We start from the raw sequence: 23,158 nt of genomic DNA on the forward strand, positions 1-23,158 counted from the left end.
GGAAAGCAGGCAGATGGGATCATTCATGCTGCTGCTGCTGCGGAGGGAAGGACTGCCTCCCCCACCTCCAGCTCAGGGCCCTAGGCATGTACTTAGCTTGCCTGTGCATTAATCTGGTCCTCCTCCTGGCAGTATTTTGATAGTGATTATTTTCAGCATCAGGACTTTCAATAAGATTATTTTCAGCATCAGGACTTATATGGCCCCTGACCTGGAACCTGCCTGGGTGTTTCCCTTGACCTGTTGTTGTCAATTCCTGATTGTCAGCATCATAATAGAGCTTGCCAGGTCTCTGCTGGTTTGCTACTTTGCCCTGCAGTTCCCAGGAACTGCAGCCAAGAACCTTTAAGGTGCCAGGTCCCTGTGAGCCTCCCAGACTTGCTAGTACTGGCCAGGTTTTCTGCCTTGACCTGCAGTCCCTATGGGGAATTCAAGGGAAGAAGCAAGACTACCAGGTTCCAGTGAGCCTGTGAAGCTTACCAGAGCCCTACACTTCATCACAATTGTATGGGAAAGCACTGGAATCAGCCAAGAGAGAGAAAAAATCAAACAAAACCAAAAACTAACATTAAGAGCTTGTATTTAAAGTGACCTCAGATAATTTATACATTGAAAATTAAAATCCAAAGATCTTAGATTTTATCTTTTTTTTTTCCTTTGGGTGTGGTTTAAATGTTTATAATTTACTTTGATTAAAGAATAATAAGGCATTTCAATGCTAGAAGGATCTCTTTGGAGAATTTCCTATATCTAATTAAAGGCAAAATTGATGCTTTGAAATAGAAATCAGTACTTAGGAGATAGCAATGACCTGATCCAAATTGCTAAATACATTTAACACTATAAAGAAGCCTTAAATGGATGTAGCCATTTTTGATCAATTCTAAACATGAATTTGCACTTAGTTGATCAATGAAAAGGATGTTAATAATGGTAATTTTGGTGACTAGAATAAATAGTGAGTGGACTGGCTGCATTTTGCTGTAGAAAGGGAAAAAAGTTTTTATTAAATGATTCACATACTTTCAGCTGTAGTGATTATTCTGTTAGTACAATGATGATAGAAGGGGACTTAAACATTTAAATATATAGCAAGTAGTAAGATTTTGCTCAAGTTAAAAGTTATGGACCTGGTTGTTATATAAATCAGACCAGGTAAGCACTAAGGGGCCTGATAGATACCAGGACATGGCGTGCACTAAGGGCACCCACTGGGGGGCTTAAATGTCTCTATACTAAAGCTAGGAACATGGGAAACAAGCAGAGGTAACTTTCACTCCTGCTTGCAAGCAACAATTTTGACCTGGTTGGACTAACTGAAACCTGGTAGGACCCTACTCACAATTGGCTGGTAGGCTTTGAAGATTACAGGTTGTACAGATGAAATAGAGTGGGGGAAAAAGGGAGGGTGTTGCTCCCTATGTTAAGGAGAAATATACATCTTCTATAACAAGATGGGATTAGAGGATGGTCAAACTAAGATACTGTGGGTTAGGATACAAGAGGGTCAGTGGGGGAAAGGACTTGATAGCGGGGGTCTACTACAGACCGCCAAACCAGGAGGATGAGTTAGACCTGGAATTCTCTACGCAGCTCTCAGAAGCCATATGGTCAAGAGATACAGTCATCATAGGTGATCTAAACTACCCTGACATCTGCTGACATCTGCTGGGAGGATCAGTCAGTCAGAACTAACCGCTCATGTAGGTTCTTAACCTGCATACAGAATCTCCATCTAAAGCAGGAGGTATATGAGCCCACTAGGGGAAACACCTTACTGGACTTTGTGCTGGCCACAGAAGACAACCAGGTGGGGAATCTGCAGGTACAAGGTAACCTAGGAGACAGTGACCATCAATTGATTGAATTTGCTATCCAGTGAAGGGTGGAAAAAGTAACCAGCAGGGCAGAAGTGCTAGACTTCAGAAAGGCTGACTTCAGTGTGCTTAGGAGATGAGTTAGTGGGGCATTAAAACTCAAAAGCATTGACAAAATGAGGGTCCAGGAAGGGTGATCATTCCTCAAGGAAATGATCCTTTGGGCACAGGAGGCAATCCCATTGCATAGAAAAGGGGATAAAGAGGCCAAGAATCCCTCTTGGCTAAACAGGGAAAGCCAGTAAAGCCTAAGGGCAAAAAAAGGGACATACAAGCTGTGGAAGCAGGGAGCAGCTACCAAGGAGGAGTATACCTCTATGGCTTGCAGTTGTAAGGAATCAGTCAGGAAGTCCAAAGCAGCATTAGAACTTAGGCTGGCGACAAAAATTAAGGACAACAAAAAGTCCTTCAGGTATATAGGGAGCAAAAAGAAGGTGCAGGGCAGCACAGGACCCTTACAAGCTAGACAAGGACAGTTGGTGACAGACAGAAGGGACAGAGCAAAGCTCTTCAATGAGCTTTTTGCCTCTCTATTCTTGAACTCAGATCTAGACAAATCTCCCAAATGTATTATTGACAGAAGCAGGAGAAACACCAGCCCACCAACTGTCAGCGCTGACCTAGTAAAGAGACACTTGGAGGGGCTGGATGTGTTTAAGTCAGCAGGACCAGATGAGTTCCATCCAGGGGTGCTGAAAGAATTAGCCAGTGTCATAGCAGAGCCACTGGCACGACTGTTTGAGCACTTGTGGTGCTTAGGTGAGGTCCCAGAGGACTGGAAAAGGGCCAATGTGGTCCCTATTTTCAAGAAGGGGAGGAAGGAGGATCCAGGTAACTATAGACCGGTTAGTCTCACCTATCCGTGGGAAAACCCTTGAAAAAATTATCAAGGATCACATATGTAGGAGTCCAGCAGATAATATAATGCTGAAGGGCAACCAGCACGGGTTCATAGTAGGTAGATCCTGCCTGACTAACCTTGTTTCTTTCTATGACCAGGTCACTAAATGCTTAGATGCAGGAGTCAAGGTAGATGTCATCTGCTTGGACTTTGAGAAGGCCTTCAATACAGTATCCCATCCTATTCTTATAAACAAATGGAACAGCTGTGCCATAGACGATTACACAGTCATGTGGGTAGAAAATTTGCTTAGGTCAGTATCGACCTGGAAAGATGTGGGCAGTGGGGTCCCCCAAGGCTTGGTCCTTGGGCCAGTACTGTTCAATATCTTCATCAGCGACCTAAATGAGGGCGTGGAAAGCACTCTGTCCAAATTCACAGATGACTCCAAACTATTGGGCAAAGCAAACACACTGATGGGAAGAAACTGAATCCAGGCAGACTTGGTCAGGTTAGGGAAGTGGGCAGAGAACAACAGGATCCAGTTCAACAAGGACAAGTGCAAGGTGTTGCACCTAGGGAGAGAGAATCGCCAGCACATCTGTAGACTGGGGGATGTCTTTCTCAGCAGCACAATGGCAGAAAGATCTTGAAGTCATTGTTAACACCAAGAAGAATGAGTCGTCAATGTAACGAAGTAATTAGCAGAGCTGACCGTACTTTGTCATGCATTAGTAGGTCCATCACGAACGGGTCCAGGGAGGTGATGCTCCCCCTCTCTGGCACTGGTCGGCCACAGTAGAATATTGCGTCCAATTCTGGGCGCTGCAATTCAAGAAGGATGTGGGCAACCTCGAGAGAATCCAGAGGACGGCCACTCATATGGTTAGAGGCCTGCAGGGAAGGTCCTATGAGGAAAGACTGAGGGACCTGGACCTTTTCAGCCTCCACAAGAGAAGGCTGAGGGGGGGGATCTTGTGGCAGTATACAAATTCACCCGGGGTGCAGCAGGGAATAGGAGATGCTCTGTTTATCAGAACACCCCTTGGAATAACCAGAAACAACAGCCACAAGCTGGTAGAGAGTAGATTTCGGTTGGACATAAGAAAGAACTTCTTTACAGTTAGGGTTGCCAAAATCTAGAATGGGCTTCCCTGGGAGGTGCTCTCCCCTGCTCTCCCCTACCTTGGGGGTCTTCAAGAAGAGACTAGACAATAGGGCTGTGCGAGGCTTCAGACCGTGCTTCGGATCCGGAGAAGCTTCGGACGCTTCAGTGTCTGAAGCAGCATGTCCAGATCGAAGCACTGCCTTCTTTAGGCTTTCCGAATCACTTCGGAAAAGCTTCGGAGCCGCCTCAGAGATCTGACCATAGGGTATAATGGAGAATTAATCAAATATCTATACCTTTGTTGTTTTTTGTCTGATTTGGATGAAACTTGCAGGGGTGGTAACCTCTTGCTGACAGCATGAAGCCTGCCAAGTTTCAAAAAGATTGGTGCAGGAGTTTGGGGGGAACTGCACCACAAATTCTTGAAAGCAAAACTCATGTCACGTGTATGTGTTACACCACAGGGGGATGAAAACTGCAGGGGTGGTAGCCCGTGCTGGGGCCACGAAGCCTGCCAAGTTTCAAGGAGATAGATGCAGGGGTTTGGGGGAAACTGCACCTCAAGCTGCTGACAGGCAAAACTTGTGACATAGATGACCCCGTGTGTGTTCAGGCTCAGCAGGCTGAAAACTGTGGGGGTGGTGACCCCCACTGAGGCCGCAAAGCCTGTCAAGGTTCAAGGAGATAGGTGCAGGGGTTTGGGGGGGAACTGTACCTCAAGCTGCACACAAGCAGAACTTGTGACGTGGGTGACACTGTGTGTGTTAAGGTGCAGCAGGGTGAAAGCTGCAGGGATGGTAGCCCCTGCTGCGGCCACAAAGCCTGCCAGCTGTCAAGGAGATAGGTGCAGGGGGAGTCTGGGTTCTGGGGCCCTGCACCTCTGGCTGCTGACAGGCAAAATTCGTGAAATGGGTGTTTGTGCAACTGACTGTCTCTGTCTTGGGACAGTTGATTGTCTACATGGATTATTTCCTCTCCTTAGTCTGTGGTTTTGTAGCTGTTAATCATTGCTAATTATCTAATAGCTATTAGTAGCCAGCTACTGTATATTGAATCCTGAGCAAATCATGATTGATTGGTAACACAGTAACTTAGCAGCCAGGCCTGCAGTAGTGTCTCTCCCGCCGGGCCTCCCCCTGTGCCCCAAGATGGACACAGTTGCACAAGCACCCATGTCACAAGTTTTGCCTGTCAGCAGTTAACAACAAAGTTATAGATAGTTCATTGATTCTACATTATACCCTATGGCCGAATCTCAGCTCCAAAGCTTTGGAGCCGCTTTGGCCGGATTGAAGCAGGAACCTGGTCCAGAGCTCCAGATCAGATCCCTGGCATCCGAAGCGGCCGGATCCAAAGCCGGATCAAATAGCTGCCTACTCACACAATCCTACGGGACAAGCACCTGGCTGGGGTCACGTGACCCCAGCACCTTTTCTGGCAGGGGGTCAGATTCGATGATCCATTGAGGTCCCTTCTGACCCTAGCATCTATGAAGCCGGAGGGGCTGGGGGTGCAGAGGCTTTCCCCATAGCAGATTCATGTCCCCTCTGGCTTTTAAATTGCTTGCCCACTGTCTAGTTGAATGGCAAAGGGAGGTCAGGGGAAGCTGGCAGGGACAGCAGTTGAAAAGCAAAGATGCAGGGAACACAGCAGATACCCCTGAGGGAGGGGCCCTTGTTGTCCAAACGCTTCTCCAACAGCTCTCCCAATTACACAGCCTAATAAAAGATTCCACAGAAGTCCTCCCCTCTGTTAAAAGTTAAGATTGAAAACAATGTTTTCTCATCTATATTTCAGTGTGCTCCAGGTGGATTTGATTTAAATTGAATTGATTAAATCAGAATTTAAATAACTGGTCAGAAAGCCTCAGTGTAATGTAATCATTGTTTTCTACAAAAAGTGCATTCTTGTTCTTTGATATAAACTTCATTAAAATATTCCGAAACAGGGTCTCTTTTACAGCCTGGCAAGCCTGCTGCCATGATAGGTTTGACTCCTTACCCAGATCTGCTCCACCTCCAACAGTCCTCTATTTATTTAATTTCTTGAAACTGCACTTTTAGAGAGAGGTAAAGGCTTGACTCTGCGTACACAAACTTTCAGAGAGACAATAGGGTGGGTGGGTAGGTAATGAGGTCTGTTCATCTCTCATCTCCATATATTGCTGTCAACAAGGATGTCGTCTCTGGAGAGACAAATCCACAGTCTGAGAACTGTAACTAAGCATCACAGAGATGCTTAATGGGATCATCTAGACTGAGCACTGAGTCCCATTGTGTATAGTGGTTTTCTTTAATCTTTACTAATCTATGAAGGAGACTGTGGGAATCCCTGTAATATAGTCCGTGGCCTGTTGTAACCTATTTATAACACTTTTCCAAAAAGGTTACATGAATATATTGTCTCAAATAGTATACAATTAGAAGTTATAATCCCTATTCAGTGATGTTATCTTTGAGCTCAAACATATCTTAAATTAAAACTATATAGGTTTATTTTTTTAAAGCATCTTAACAAAAAATATGATTAAGTAAAAAAATCTGATTTAAATAAAAAATCTGTTGTTTTTTTTATCATTGATTTTTATCCACCCTGAATGTACTTACTTTGTGTTATGTGAGGGGGTGGTGTACAGTTAATTTCATTCTTCCTTGTGGTGTTTTCTCCAGATTCTGGGAGATCTCTCACAATACTGGAGAAGAAGACAAACAAACCAAGCAGCCCCAGAAAAATGGAATTTAAAATCTCAAAAACTAACAGGAAGCTTATGGGCTAGCATAATACTTGATGCTAACTGAATAGCTTTTTAGAATGTCACAAAGGAAGTAGGTATTTGTTCCCCTTACCATCTCCAGTGTGCTGTTGCACTGCTGAAATCACCAAATAACACTACCACTTAAGTTTTTTCATTTGTTGTAGAATATCTATTTTGTTTGTTTTCAGTTACTTTTTTATTTCAGTAGTTTGTGCAGGACCAGTTTATGAAAACCCATTGGTTTTTTCCCCAGACAATAGAAAACTTTACTTTGGGTCACTCTTTCACTATTTGAATCTTTTATATTTAAAGAGCTAAAAAATAGTATGAACGATTTTTGAACTGTGTTGTAATGTCACTCTGTAAATACAAATCACTAGACTACTCTTTGAACTAGGTGATAAGAAACTTTTGAGGTGGTTATGTCTAGAACCTTTAAGACAGTGTGTGTATATATAAACTGTGGAAGCCTAGAGGGAATGAATGTGTGGAGTCTCATTTTGTTTGACAAATTCTTATTAGAGTGATTACTAATCAGTAATAGACATGATGGTCAAAGAAACATTTTTATTTTACATTTTTCTCAAACTTCTGTTAGTGCATGCAATAAGGCTTTAAAAAAGAATAAACTGAAAAGGTTCCTAAAACTAACTGACACAGGAAAAGTGTAGCAATTTCATGTTTTACCACTCTGCAAGAATCTTAGTGAGAGTAACAAGGTTAATGCGAAAAGCTTCCATTAGTAATTGCTATTGTTTTCTACTTACTTAGAAATGAAAATGGCACCAGTTCATCCGACTTGTGTGCGCTAAGCATGCCGATTATGGGAATAGCTCTTCACAGTTGTTTTCCTTGCACGTCAAAATGGTGAATGGATATTCTTAACTTAATGGGGGCTCTCCTTTAATTGATGAAATCCCACTTGATTTTTATGCTGTTTTAAACTGGACTGTACAGAACCCAAAGATCATATTGAAATATGGGATGTTCCTAAACCAGCTCCTTACAGATGAATAAGTACACCTACTGGATATTCCCATCTCTAATTTCTGTAATTTTTTTTTCACTTTTATTGTTCCTGAGGTTATATGTTCTCTCTTCTATTCCACTTGTGATTCATTGGTTTGTTATGACCCACCTTCCTCCATTGTTTCTTTATCCCTTCTTTTTCTGTTTTTTGAATTCCTGTCCTCTCTTCCTAAAATACAATCAGCCTGTGGAAAAAGGTCACTTTCTTTGCACTGTGTACATGACTTGCATATGCATAGTGTGTGTGTATTTTATTCCACATGAAAAGCTAAGCTTGCCTAATGGTAGAGACTATATGATTATTCATAAATCAAGAAGAATAATACAAGAAAGGAAGAAGCTTTATTTTTGTTTAGAAAACAATTTTTTATAGTTGTCTGTCACCAGAATCCGAGAGCTGACAAATCTGCACGACTGCTGATTTTGTTTGTTTTTTTTCTTTTTACCTCTTCTGGAAACAGGATTGCTTTTTGTGATTATTTCATTTGTTTTGAAAAGTGAGTTACAACTGTTCAGATAGAGAAGGAATGGGTGATGAGTTTAAACATAACTTCCATCTATCTTATTAATTATAATTTAAATGTCTTATAAGACTTCGTCTTCTCAATACCCTTGACTGATGAAGAATGGGTAGATGGTATGTATTACATTGTATTACAAGTATGACACAGAAATTATTTTAAACTGTTTAGAGAAGCCTTTTTCTGACATTCTAGATTCCTTCTAAAGATGCCCATTTTACTCTACTAACAATTATGAATAATTTCCATTTTCTCGAGGTTTCATACAGTTCTTTAAGAAAAGGACATGGGGGAGAACTTCTGATAAACCCCACCATATTTTGGGGTGTTCATGAGGTGTCCTGCAGATTTTCTTATCTGTTTTAGTGATGTGGCATGTGTGGTCTTGTTGAAAAGCCAGTGTTCTGATGCCTTAATTTGTCACTTTTTTCTCTGTATAGCTTTTGTTGTGCTGTTATGATTTTGAACTTGGTTTAGTTATAGGAACTGTGGGATGCATGCTTATGGAAAAGAGAATAGATTAAACTATTAAGTATCCCTTGCCATTGTGTTTGTTTCTGTGTGTGTGGTACTAGGGCAAGAATAATTGCCAGTCCCAGTCAGAAGGGGCTACTGTTGGATTGAGCACCCAAGGTATTGTCTGCCTGCAATAGGAAAATAAACCCCTCAATAGAAAAGGCATCTAAGAAATGGGACATTAACTAGAGGACTGGGGAAGCATGAGCAATTGGGAGAGTGGGGGTAGGGTGGGGCTGGCTTGGTGGTAGTTTAGGAGCTATCCATGGGATGATCTGAGTCTTTGGATTATCCCAGGTTTAGGGAGAGACCATGTTTCTTATCTTAACTGTATACAAGGAAAGCTCAATAAATACATTGTTTATCATTAAACTGCTGCCAGAGGCTGCATGGGTTCAGCAATGGAAACCAACTATGAAGTTGATTAAATGTAGCCAACACTGAGCAGGACTGTAAAATGCATGGCCCACATTGGGCAAATACGTTGATGGGAACCTATCACAAGGATAAGGCATCCTACATGCAAGCACCAAGCCTGGAGGCCCCCAGTTTCACTTGCTCCTAGCTGAAAGGCCAATGAGCAAGCCATAGAGGAAGTGTGAACTGAGTCCCCCATTGCCACAAAATTGTGCAGTCAAGTTTCCCGTGTTCAGGGAAACTCATAGAAGTCAGCCTACCCAGAGTGCAATGGAGAGGTCCCACCCTGGGAGAACCACCTTGGGGGAATTGCAGTGGTCAGCCTGCCCAGAGTGAGAGAGAGAGGCCTCACTCTGGGAAAACCACTTTCTTGATTATGGTATCTTCCTTGTGCAGGTTAGCTGAATAAGGCATATGAGTGCTGTCCTCCTCAACACTGGCACTTTTTAAAGTCATGGTGAGCCACAACATTGCATACATATTGAGCTGTGCCTTTCTTTCCCATTTCCAGTTATTCTTGTTTCTTTATCAACCTTAAAAGTCTGGTAAACATCACAAAATGGGGCTCTAAACAGTTTACCCAGAATCCCTCTGTTGCCCCTCTCAGCCTGGCACATATGGTTAGTGTGGTCCCACCCTTCATGAAGGTGGACCAGGTTGCTCTGCACCTCATCTGCATATAGATTTTTGGAGCATTCCAGGACTCATGGCAAGATGATTTGTTTCCAGTCGTGAGTGGGGGCTAATCAGCACATGGATCTTTTGTGTTGGGTTTCTGGAGTACACACACATACTGACCTATTGGGTCACTGTGGCTTGAAACTCTGACTCTGAAGCATAGCCCAATGAACTAAGTTGTAAGGCATGGCCCTTTGGCTTTGCACTAATATCATGCATAGTTTGCACTACATAGAAGTAGGTGCCATAGTGCTGCTACAGTGCTAAAACTTTCAGCACTTCCAAAAGAAGGTAACATGCATCAATTCTAGATAAACAAAGTCTCTAGGTATTATATGCAAATTGCCACAGCCATGTTTAATTTCAAGGCTATTGTTTTCAAATTTGTTAGTGTCTTCTATATATGCTCAAGGAGTGCGGGGTCTGACAGTAAGAAGAAGGGAAAGGAATTCCAGGGGAAAAAGTTAGGGGGGAACAAAGAACCCTAGGGGGTTCCTAGGGGGGAATCTTGGGGGTCTACCTGACCCCCAAGATTTATTCTCCATGCTGTAGCAGTGGGAAGGGGACAAATTCTAGCCAAACACTCAATTATTAGAGTCTATACTTTGACATTTATAACTTTTTTTAAAATTTCCATATATAGAATCTAATTATTGTGGGAGGCCTTCTTCTAGTTGAGTAAATACAGTATATGGTCAGTTTTTCTTGGATAATTCTTTTTCTTCTATGTAATAAATCCTCTTTGTCTGTCTTACTGAATTCCTATGGTAGAGTGTTTTCAGGGTAAATGATATTTGAGGTTAGCCCATTCTACAGAAAGGAGGTATCCCATGGATGTATTTATGATAACTTCCATGGAGGAAAATACAAAAATAAAAAGGAATTCTTTGACAAAGACTCAACAAAATTTAGTCTTTATTTCAAAGGCATTTGCATGTTGACCTCACTCCATGTCTTTGTGCCCTAAGATTTGTGCAGCAGAGTACTTTTTGTTCACTTTGCACTGGGAGGCCGTTTGGGGTAATGGACTGAGAAAAGTGAGAGTTCAGTGCGCTATGCCATCTTGACATTTATACTCTGTAGAGTTGCCTGGACACCTAGATGAGGTACTACACATTTCTGCCCCCATTGCCTTATATGGGGATACTGGCTGCCAGTTAACTGATCTTCACTTGCTGTGAACTTGGCAGAGACTTGGGAATTACTTTTTGTTCCATCTAAAGTCATATCTATAAATGGGTCTCTCAGAACATGTCTATATACTAGCTAGATTGGGACCTCAGTTGTTGTTTTAAAAAAGACAAGGTTGTAGATTAATTAGCAGAAATTATTAAACTAGAATTTGGCTTCTCTGCCACATCTTGTTACTTAAGTATGTGAATCAATTTAATTCTTCTTAATGAAGTAGAAAGTGTGATTTATTTTTAAATGAATTAAGCTGAATAATTAACCTATGATAGTAAGTTTCTGCACTTACAGTTCCCTTTTAAAGTTGTTTGGTTTACAGACATCTAGGAAGTATATTGTGTTGTGTGGCACTTGTGTATTTCACATCCAGAACCTTCTTTCTCTGTTTTTTAATAACTTTGACAGCAATTTATAATTGTAATATAATCTCTTAATTGGAAAGAACTTTCTCTGGCTCAGTTTGGCAGTCTTTCTGGGTGTGCTTTTATGTTATTTGCCATCTTGAATAACTTTCTAGAGAATGTATCATACTGGCTGCCTAGCCATTTAAAGTGCCTTACTAAAATTATATTTAAAAATCCTCTGTCCTTTGCTTATAATGCTTTATATGAGGATTTGGATTACTTTGTATAATTCTGGTGAATATTCAGCTTGTGTGCAGCCCTGTCTCTGCAATGTATCTGACACCCTTGTGGATTTTCCTCTGGGTTTAATGCAGACATCTAAGTATCTATTCTTAGAAGCAGCCCTAGACTCATATAGAGTCCAACTAACTTTGAACAGGATGTACGGGAGTGAGTGTACAGGGTTCACCTATGTAGAGCTCCTTGGAAGGTCAGGACGTTTAATACCTTTAACAACTTCCCTTGTCCACTGCTGTCTTCTTGGGCTTGTACAATCTTACAGTGAACTTTGGTGCAAGGTATAAGTGGAAGAGGATTGCAAAGATTCTTGCATATCCCCAGTCTTTTGTTATCCTTACGGTAGCCCTTTGTATTGAGTCTTTTTTTTTTTTATCTCCCCCTCAGTCAGTTTCTAAGTTACCTGGATCTTTAATACTTCAGGAAGATGAGTGTTTCTCAACCTTTTAGATTCAAGGCATCTATCCCTCAGAAAAATGCTAGCTCTTAGCTTTCAAACATTTTTGACTATGGGATACTAATAGAGCAATTCTTCTGTTGCAAAGAACTCAGAAAGACCACACAACAGGTCAGAATGTTTTTGACAATATGGATTCCTATTTGAAATCTCTGGGTTTACCTTGTGAATCATGTATATGCATTTGCACTTTTGCATGGTACTCTGTGGCATCCTTTGGAAGGGTCTCTTGTCACACCAGGGTGCTGTGGCATCCTGGTTGAGAATCACTGTGGTAGATAAAGCCTTTTTTAAAAAAAAAGGGAGTGTGACACAGGTACTTATAAACAGAGACAGTACTGGGAACTACTTTTTTTGATTGACTGGTTTTCAAGTTAATTATTTCCAAGGGATGGTAGAAGATGAAGTTTCAGTCTTTACTCCAAATGGTTATGTTTTGCTGGGTTTTCTTGTTTTTCTGTGTAAATATGACTCAAAGCTAAATTCTAGCCTTCAGTGCGTTTACTCAGCTCCTGTTGATTTATCGCATTGTTCATTATAAGAAGCTTATCATATGCATACTCAGGGGTAGGGATATCCAACTTGCCTCATGCCTTGAGTTGTATCTGGACTGCAGGGCTGATGGCAGCAAATGACTATAGGGCTGTGTTGGCACATTGCTCCCTTCTGCAGGGTCTTGGATTCTGTGGCAGGCCCTGCCCTCAAATTCCCAAGCCTGCCAGGAGCCCAGCAGAGGAGGGAGTTGCTCTGCAGGCTGGATGCAACCTGCAAGTTGTTTGACACCCCTGCTCTGGCATTGAAACACATTTGTGCAGAACAGGGAAACACAGCTTACTTTAGTTTTATTTTGTTTATATTGTCTCCTTTGACTTTAGATTTTTATATATCCCTCATCAAGAAAGCATCCCTGTTCAGCAAAGGCACTTCCACATGTTTGTAAAGTTAGGCACATTGTAATAGGGGGGCAGCCAGTCCTGTTGAGTAGCTTCAGCTGTGAGGAGGCTGCTGCTAAGGGAGTGGCTCACTGGGAAGTTAAAAGCCCCAGCAAGAGCAGCAAACTATAAGTGAATAGTTGAGCCAGAGGCAGGCAGTGGGAGTACTCATGGGGGCATGGCAACTGGCCCATGGGGGTGGGATTCCCACAGGTTGGGAATTTTGGCAGTGAGGAAGCAGTGGCTATTTAATATTAATTTAACATTGCCATCTTTCCCCACTGCCAAATTCCCATGCTCTTCCCCTCTCACAGATCAGGGCCAAGCCACACCTACTTCCCCTCACATGGCTGAATTGGGGCTGGGCCATGTCCCTTTCTTCTCCCCATGTGGCTGGATGGAAAAAAAAAAACTGGGGAAAAAACAAGGAAAAACAAAAAACTGTAAAAAGCATAATAGAGCAAAACAAGGTGCAGGCAATTTAGCTAGTACCAATTGCCCGACAGTTTTTTTTTCTAAAGTCAATGGGACATGATCATCTCTATATTATTCATATAGTTAAAATGAAATCTTTCTTTCTACAGTTTCTGACTATCAAAGTTGCAGTGAAGCTGGTTGTTCACCTCCCCCAATTTCCTGCCGAGGTTCATAGAAAGCAGCAGCTTCTTGGCTCGATGTGCCCTTTTTTCCCCTTGTGCTAGGACATCAGTTGTAGTTAGTTATCAGCTCAAGTATTTAAAATGTAGATAGTGTGCGGGCCGGGAGCAGTCCGAGGCTTTCGGGGGCATGCGGCGGGCTGTGGCTGGGAGCCCGCAACAGTAGGGCGGGTACTTTTGCACGATGGACTAGAATTAGGCACGGACTCGTAGCGGTTAATTAAAGATTGTTTTACTTACACCGTAGGTGGTCGCGGTGCAGGCAGGAAAAACTTTCTTGAGTTGCAGTTACAGACAAACACAAGTGGAGTTTGCTAGGCTCCACCGAAGACACACAAGCGGAGTTTGCTAGGCTCCGCTAAACAAACACGACAGAGCTCTGGATACCCTTGATGAGCGCGCAAAAAACTGTAGATACGTCTTAAGAATTTAACGAACGAGACGGGAAGAGGCTGGTGGTTGATCAGGCTGCTGAACTCCTCTGAGACACACACAAAGTTTCTATTACTCTGCCGCGTGCTCAGAGTCCCCACGAGATGGTTGTGGAGTCCTCTACAACTTGGGCGGAAACTGCTCAAACTTCTTATACGACTAGCAAGCCAATCGCTAGCCGCCACGTGGGAATAATTTAGAAACAGCCAATAGTGGGGAAACAAATTTACATACGGGTGGCAGGAACTCTTTTGCACCGGGGTTTTCTCTCTGCAGCTGAGAATTGCACCGTGCAAAGAAAGCTCCATGTGGCGGGAAATAATTCTGCAGTGCCGAAGCGCGCACACAATCATTGGGTCATGACAGATAGATGGGGTGTGACCCTCCTTAAATATGAGGCAAAGGTGGCATTGTTGTCACATGGGGAGGGAGGATGGATGAGAATGCTAAAGGTGGATTTTGGAAAAGGAAGAGAAGGTGAAGAGAGCTGCTTGGGAAAGGAAACAACTGGAGCCAAGCAAAAGGAGAAAAGAAATCTTGACACTTGGGATGTTTGGCTTTGAGAAGCAAAGAAGGCAGATAAATTGGCCCAGGTTTCCTGTTCTAAATAGGTTAAAATAATTAATTGGAAAATAACTTTTTTTTCAAGGAAAAAGAGAATTTCAGAAGATAAAATGATGATTCAGACCTCTTACAAATAAGTGGTGTTGTTGCACTCGCCACTCTTATGGTGGCAGAACAGAGGGAGGGAGGGCTCAAAAACATTAAAGTAACAAATGTTTTCTTTTAAAATGTGAGGGATTTTTGGAGTGTGTTTTTTTGAAGATTTAGTTCTTCTTGAAGACTTAGGAACCTCCCACCAAGGATGCATCCATAGCATAGCAGCTTTGCTGGAGTTGCTATCACTCCAGTGAGCACCTTTTGTATGTACTCCTATCTGCCCAGTTCATACATTGTTCTAACAGTCTCCTTTATTCACTTGCCCAAACCTAGGAGGCCAGCATACTAGTAAAACCCCTCTGGTTTAGTTACCTTCTTCACTACCTGAGCTTGCTTTCATTTAGCTACTAATATGACAGTTTTTCACTTGTAAATGGTGTGGTTGTGGTACATTCATGGATCAGCTACAGAACATCTTTGTCTGCTAGTTATTAGACTCAGTGTTTTAATGGAAGTGTAGAACCCAGTTGAAATGCAGGATGTTATTGAATAATCTCTTTAACATCAGTGCTACAAATTAATATCTAGCCCAGGGGTTGGCAACATTTCTGGGCAGTGCGCCAAAAAAACCTCCCACAACCTGAATTTGTAAGATGTTGGTGTGCGTGCAGTGGCTCTGCAGACCCCAGTGCAGCTGCTTGCAGCCTCTGATTGCCAGCCACAGCCGGCCTAGGGAGGCTGCAAGCAGTAGCACCAGGGTCTGCAGAGCCCTGGCCAGGTTCATTGCCAGCGGCAGATGCATGCATGCCTCCAGACGGATGGTGTGGAAGGGGCCAGGGCTGAACTACCACAACAAGCACCCACGTGACTCTCCCGCCATCCACCCTGAAGTGAGCATGCCAAGCAGAATGCTTTATGTGTCACTGGCACACGTGCCGAGAGTTGCCTATCCCTGATCTAGCCCTTGGATGTTGCACACTTGAAACTGGAGCATGCTGATACTTTTCAATGTTAGGAGCTACTGTTACAGGTCTGAATTCCAGAACACGTAGATGGACCGCAACAGACTTAGTCATTTTCAACTAGGATGTCATAAGATCCTTTTAGGAGTTCCATACAATATTAGCACTATTAAGTGTGCAAACACCTACATGATTCACAAGATAAATCCAGATGTTTCAAAGAGGAATCCATAGTGTCAGAAATGTTCTGATTTGTGATCTTTCTGAGTGCTTTGCAGCAGAAGACTTGTTTGCTCTGGGTTTTTTTGCAGTGAAAAAAATGAGTGAAACCTGAGAGCTGCCATTCCTGAGGGTTTCCTTGAATCCAACAAAGTTGAGAACCACTGCTCTAGAAGTTTGTTGAGTCTCTAATATTTATGAGGCAGGAGATGCCCCTTCTGAGTGTGTAACACAGTGGGGTTCCAGTCTCATAAAGAGCCTCAAATGCTACCATGATACAAACATAAGTAACAAGTACTGTATTAGTAGAAAAATAATTGTTATGCTTCCCTTCTGCCATGCTGGTACAGTATCAGTCGTGGGGCAATTTGATTTAAAAAGAAATGCTCTTGTATAAGTTATTGGCAAGAGTGGTACATGTGTGTCATTCACTAGCATCAAGCTGGAAAATGCACTGTCCCTTAATACTTTCCTTTTTTACTTCCCGTGGAAATCTCCACCCTTGCTTTCATGTAGGTTGTACAAAATACAGCCTGTAAATAACCAACATTGATGTTTTGATTTCTCCCTTGCCTTAAGCCTTCCAAATGCATGTTAGTTCTTGATGTGATCATTGAAGATATGTCTGTCATTGTAGAATATTGTACTGTTGATTTACAAAATCCAGGGGAGTAAGGAGTATACAGGGTTGCCTACGATTAGATTTGGAAGAAACCGTATTGGTGGTAGGCAAAGTGTGGCATTTTTCTCCTCCCTTGAGCAGCTCAGGGTTATTTAAAAAAAAAAAAAAAAAATCTGTGCCTCCTGCATGCCTCCCAGTCAGGCAAGGTAATCTGAATTGATAGTTTTCTGGGGCATCTCCTGCAATGGTGTAATACCCATCACACCACACTGGTGCTATTGTTAGCAAAGAAGCACGTTCCAAATTTGGAGAAGCCCCAGTGTTGCTCAACCCCTTCTTTTTATTCTTTGAACGTTTCATACATTTGAGACATGCATTACAGAGTCCTGTAAAGTCATGGAAGAGCCTATGCCAAACAGGTCAGTCAGGTTTTCAGTGTTTGTTGTCAATCTTAGAAACGTATCTCCTCAGCTTTCGGCAGAGACTGAAACTTGGTTGTTACTCTTAAGCAGAGTAAAGAAGCAACTCTCCTGAATGACACCACTCAAACTGTTCACTAACTCTAATTTAGTTTCTAGAAGTAAGTTGAACTTGGCTTTTGACCCACAGACAATTAATTGCTGGGCTTCCAGCTTAAATAAACCTGGGGGTCTGTAATTGAATGAATGATTGATTTAAGTGCGTCAGGTGGCTAGAAAAATTATCAGAAAATATATTCAATTTTTTATTTTAATATATAATCTTAATAATTGTTTTCAACAAGGAGCTGCTTTCCAGCATGGCTGATGTGCTATAATACATTTTTATGAACTGCCCCCAAACTATGGGGTGTTTTTTTTTTTAATTTTGCTTATTTTCTTGCTTTCTTTTGCTTTTTTTTAAGGTAACAAACCATGTGTTAATAAAAATATTAGTAAATCACTTAATGGTTTACATAAGTGCACCTTGTACTTTACAATGCCCTTCAAGCATGCCCCAATACCTATCTAATGTACCCTGTCATGGATTATTGGTCTAGAATAATCTGGATGCTATGAAAACACTCAAGTGGAAACTGCCTGACTATGAGAGGTTTCATTATACAGACATCAGACAAATGAGGCAACTTTAGAATAGAACTACAGCTCAGGAAGATATGCTCCAAAGTGCCTGTTATACAATATATATTGTATATTATAATTACATTATATAAACTGTGTGTGTGTGTGTGTGTGTGTGTGTGTGTACACACACCTACATATATATACATACAGTAAAATCTCTGTTATCCAGCATTGTCAGGGAAAGGTGATTTCCGGTTACATAAAAATTCTGGTTATCTGAAATAACCTGGCAGGGTTTTCAGATAACGTGGGCAGGGAGGGTGGCAGCTGCTTGCAGTGCAGTGGTGGGTGGTGGTGGTACCCACTGCATGCAAGTTCTCCCTTCCCCATGTCTGGCTGACTGGCCAGAAACTCCGGTTAATGGAGTATTCCAGTTGGTTAAGTATCGGATAGCAGAAATTTTACCATATTGCATTGATTATGCGTGATGCATTGATGATATATACACACACACTCGCACATACATGCAGACACGCACATGTGTGTGTATATGTATGTGTATATTAGTTTTCATATGGTGCATGCATATATATGTATAATAGAAGTGAAAACTTTAGAATAGAACTATAGCCCAGAAAGTCATGTTCCAAAGTTTCAAAATTTCAGATACAGATATAGCATTACAGCCACTTTGGAGTATGTTTTTCTAGGCTGTAGTTCTATTCTAAAGTTGTCTCACTTCTGTTCTATTATACATATATATGCACACACCATAAGAAAATTAATAGGCAGTTTTACAATGTTCATGGACAATTCCAACCTGGCAAAGATCTGTTTACTATGTCTATATTATTAATTGAATAAAGATATTTACATTTTCTTTTCAACATGTAAGCAGATTTCTGCAAACATAATTAATCTTTCTTCTTCCTTCTGTCTTCAGAGAAAGAACTAGTTAAACCTTTGTCCAATCTATTGAGGCAGCATGGTATGTTATCTAAATGGAAAAGAAGTTATATAAATGGGGAAAAGAAGTTGTCATTCATTATGTGGCATTTCTCCAACCAGTTTTTCAAAAAGTATATATGTTAGGCTCTTAGTTTACACTGACACTTTCCAATAATTTCAGATTAAAGGATTGATATTTAAAAACTATTTATTTCCGTAACTGTTAGGAGTCGTAACTCATTAGTATAACTTTGCCATACAGTAATGGACTCAATATTAAGGATTAAATGTGCTTGAGACGGTCTTCAAGCAAAGCATACCTTTAGACCTATTATCATATTACTTATGTGTGGGCAAGTCTGCAGTGCTAATATTGTTGAATGTAGTTGGGTTTATTTCTATATAGCCAAAGACAATCCGTCTGTTTGTCAAAAGTTTGTATTTCAAAGACTTGTTTTTCTGTTGCTTCACAGCAACTTAAATCAATTAAGATGTTAGATTCATTATTTTTGTTTCAATGGGAGCTATACAGTCCAGAAATGAGGTAACCTCTCCTTTTTAACTTACCCTGTGTGTGGAGCTAAAAGCACAATAATACCTAGCCTATAATTTATGTAGTAGTACAAAGGTCATAGCTGGACTTACAATAGTTTTTCACTAAAGTAGGGCAGACCAAGCCTGTCCCTAGTGGGGTGGGGGGGGGGGGAATTGGGGCGACTGTCCTGGGCCCTGTGCTTTGGGGGGCCGGCGCAGGGAGGGGGGCCCACAGCCCCTCTGCGCTGCCGCCGGTTCACGTCTGGCCACTTGGCACCTCCTCTGCTGCTGACTTACTCGCATCCGGGGGCTGGGCCCTGTGCAAGCTGATTTGCCCTGGGCCCCGCTCCCGGCTTGGGTTGTCTCTGGGGCAGACGTAGCGCAAAGAGGCCAGCATGGCCTGCTGTATGTGGTGCCCACCCTGGGCTGGCACTAGTGTTGCCAACTCTGACTGGAGCTGTTCTGAGAGATTTTTTTTTTTCCCCCCAACATGACGTAATGTCATTAATTATACCGTTCAACCCATTCACAATATCAGTCTCCCAGATTGCTTTCAATAGTCACTGGGAGATTGATGCCGATTTCTCGGCCAAGCCAGGAGGCTTGGCAATCCTGTCTGGCACACATTATTGGCCTCAGGCCTAATTCAGACCGGACCCACAACCAGCACTCAAGGTCAGTTCAGTGTGGGCACTGCATGCAGCATGTCCTGAAGCCCGAGGTCCAGTCCATTTGCTGCATGCAGTGCAAGTCCTAGAAGTGGGGCTGGAACATGCTGTGTTCAGTGTTCAGGAATAGGGCATCAGTCCTGATCTGGCTTGCAAACTAGTCAAGCGACCCACATCCAGCTGCATGGCACCAATTGAGTTTGATACCTCTGCACTAAAGTGCAGGAAACCCTTACTATTTGCGGGTTCGGCATTTTCAGTTTCAAATATTCGCAAATGCCGAACCCGTATCTTAAATCACTTTTCATAAATATTTATCCCGTATCTTTATCTTTAAACCTGTATCTTTAAATCACTTTTCATAAATCAATTCATAAATAGACAACAACAAAAAATAAATTCATAAATAAATCAATTCATATTGATTCACAATCAATTCACAAATAAATCAATTCATAAATAGACAACAAAAAACTGGGGAAAAAACTTCCTTGGGAGCTTTGCGCTTGCTGCTGCCACGCTCCCGCAGCTGCTGCCATGCTTCCACCACTGCGCTCCCGCCATTGCCATTGCAGCTGTGCTCCCCCCCGCCCCCCAGCCGCCAGGGGCACTACCTTCATAAACGCAGTGCCTTATTCTCGGATTTCACCATTTGCGGGGATCTCAAGAATGTATCCCCCGCAAATGGCAAGGGTCTCCTGTATGTGAACAAAGATGCATAGCATGCTTGTATGATGTCCAGTCCAACCAGATTTGTTACCCAGGCTAGGTACAGACATCACTTTTACCAGTAAAAGTGATTGGAAACCATTTTATACCTGTAACAGAACGTAAGTTTAGCGCACAGACTGGTTTAAAAATGGCAGAACCCAGCCTAAAATTTGCGCCCCCACCAAAGGGCAAATTTGTATTCTGTTTGCTACCAATCTAAACTATGCTGCTTACAGAAAACTGTGTAATTTAGATCAATTCTGCCTTGGGCTTTTTGAATGTCTGTACCTAGCCCCAGTCACTTTTCACGAGCAATACATTCACCCACAATAAATCAAGGAGAAGGAAGGATAGAGGTGCATTGTGTAGACTAACTGAATCAGAGATTTATATCCTGCCTGACTGCAGAATAGCACAGCTAACTACTTCACACAAAATCAAAATAATCAATGGGTAATATTGCACAAGATGTGACTGAACTTGTAACCTTTATGAGCAGAAGTATTGTTCCTATACTGAAAGCACTGGGACTGTTTGAGCAAATAAAGACTATTACTGAGATTAAAGGTGTTTCCTGTGTGCTTCCCAATGTTTGTAAGACATATTTACTTCAGCAGGTCTAAGGGGATGCTAATTACACAGTTAGAAATACTACTGAGGTAGGAGGAAGAGATTTTTAATGGAGATGCACAAAGCAGCTGCTGAATAAATGTTTTCACTTTTCATTATTTATCTATATGTCCTTTGCTAGAATTCTTCTTTGATACAACAGAGAGCAATAGTATAATATTTGCTTTAATAATATCTGGAGGCATTTGCAAAATTAACAAAGAAAAAGCAAACCTGCTTAAATAATGTTAATGTGTTCTTAAGGTAGAAAATTAATAGTTTCCCTAAATCTGGGGGTAAGCATTTATGTACAGTAGCAGAAGTGGCGGTGGGGGTTGAGGGGAGGCAAGGAGGACAAATAGATTTACCCTGTGAAATAATTTGAAATGTATAATTAAACATTGTTTCCTTTTACAAGCAAGCTTGTAAAGCTACTTGTATATTTACTTTTCTTATCTTCTTGTGTTATGTATTTTGTGTAAAGTGTGGCTCACCAGTGTACCCTTTTGAGATAGGTTTGTCTGTGTGTGTGGACCCTAAGGAGACAATTTGTCTTTTTATGGAGCATTTTGGTGCTTGCTTTGAAGGAGCAGATATGATTTCATTTTCTACAAGGAACAAAATCAACAACTAGGCTTTCAAAAAAAATTGGGCATCCAGAATGCACATTTAACTTGTGAAGGCAAATAAGCTAATTACAGTTAGGTAGGACAGGGGAATCTGTATTAAGCACGTATGCTTTCTTTAGAATCCCTTTCCTTTCCTTTTCTTTTTGACCAGCTCCAGAAGTTAGTTGCTGTGGATGTTTTCTCACATACCTATTTAAAAAGAAAAAAATACAACATTTTGGGGCTTAGCTTGGAGCAGACTGTAGTGGAACCAATAATGATCTTCTTGTATCCCTTTGTAGTTAAAACTGCAAAAGCCTGATTCGCTTTTGTCTTTGAGTAGGTTAACTCGAAGTAGGCTGTTCAACCCTTGTTGCAAATAATTTCTTGGTTCACAAAAACGTTCTTAACCAGCATGGCAAAATACCAATGACTCCTACTCAAGTAGGAAATACAGGCCTTATTTTCCACTTGGTACTGTAAAACATAATCACTGGCATTGTACTTCACTGAGTTTACACCCCTGAAATAAGTGAAAGTGAGCAGAGACTCTGACTTGGCCAGTTGAGCAGTTGTGTTGTTGCAATTGGCAACCTGCTCACCCCCACCCCTCCGGGTCACTGACTAGTCACTGGGGGAAAATGTGCCCCCCCCCCCGACTAAGGCAGCACCAGAAACTTCCTCTTCCTGTTCCACCAGTGAATACTACAGGTATCAGGGTAACCTGGAAGAAGGAAGCTCACTGAGCACACCTTGAGTTTGACAGAATAAATGCAGTTATATAGTTAGCAATTATACAGTTAGCTTTTATAGTAGATCTCTTCTGAAATGTACAAGACTAGTGAGAAAAACCCTATGGCAATGATTCCTTAGATCTGCAGTATTCTAAAGTTCTCTTTGTAGTAGTATTCTTCAGCATGGGTCTGGAGCAGGGTTTGGCAACATTTTTGGGCAGAGTGCCAGAAGCACCTGTGACCTCCGACTCATAAGATGTTGGCGTCCCAGGGACAGATTGCAGGGGAGTTGTGAGGGGCCCAATCCTTGTTGTAGTAGCGCAGTCCTGGCCCCTTCCCTGCCATCCACCCTGAGGTTTGTGCGCCAAGGAAAATGTGTGCCATGTTCTGGCACTTGTGCTGGGGATTGCCTACCCCTGGTCTAGAGCAGCGATTCTCAACAAGGATGCCTTGAGACCCTTTCAAGGATGGTATGGGTTGCCACTTCATGTTAGTGCTGCTAGGTGTACAAACATGATTCGCAAGATAAACCCAGAGACTTCAAAGAAATCCATAATTGTAGCCTTTTTGAGTTCTTTGCAATAGAAAAACTACTCAATTTTTTTTCTTTAGGCAAAAAAAAGGAGTAAAAACTAAGAGCTGGCTTTTTCCAAGGGGTGCTTTGAGTCTACAAAAGTTGACCCTGACCAGCCATGCTCCCTGCTTAGGCGATGGGCAGGGGGGAGCGCCGCTGCCCCTCCTGCAAGCACTGGCCGGGGAGTGGAGCGCTGGTGCGCTCCCAGAAGTGGCTGC

At 42.1% G+C, this 23,158-nt stretch overlaps 1 protein-coding gene and 1 non-coding gene across 9 annotated transcripts in view; one reads left to right on the forward strand and one right to left on the reverse strand.

The window, feature by feature from the left end:
- Positions 1-23,158, forward strand: part of AFF1 (AF4/FMR2 family member 1) — a 220,426-nt gene that overhangs the window by 70,676 nt on the left and 126,592 nt on the right. The gene's annotated exons all lie outside the window — the stretch shown is intronic.
- On the reverse strand, positions 9,235-9,400 carry LOC112549318. The gene has a single exon (XR_003092706.1). It is a non-coding gene; the product is annotated as a U1 spliceosomal RNA (small nuclear RNA).

This window comes from Alligator sinensis, unplaced genomic scaffold (genome assembly GCF_000455745.1).
Source record: "Alligator sinensis unplaced genomic scaffold, ASM45574v1 scaffold125_1, whole genome shotgun sequence".
In the NCBI taxonomy this organism is placed as follows: Eukaryota; Metazoa; Chordata; order Crocodylia; family Alligatoridae; genus Alligator; species Alligator sinensis.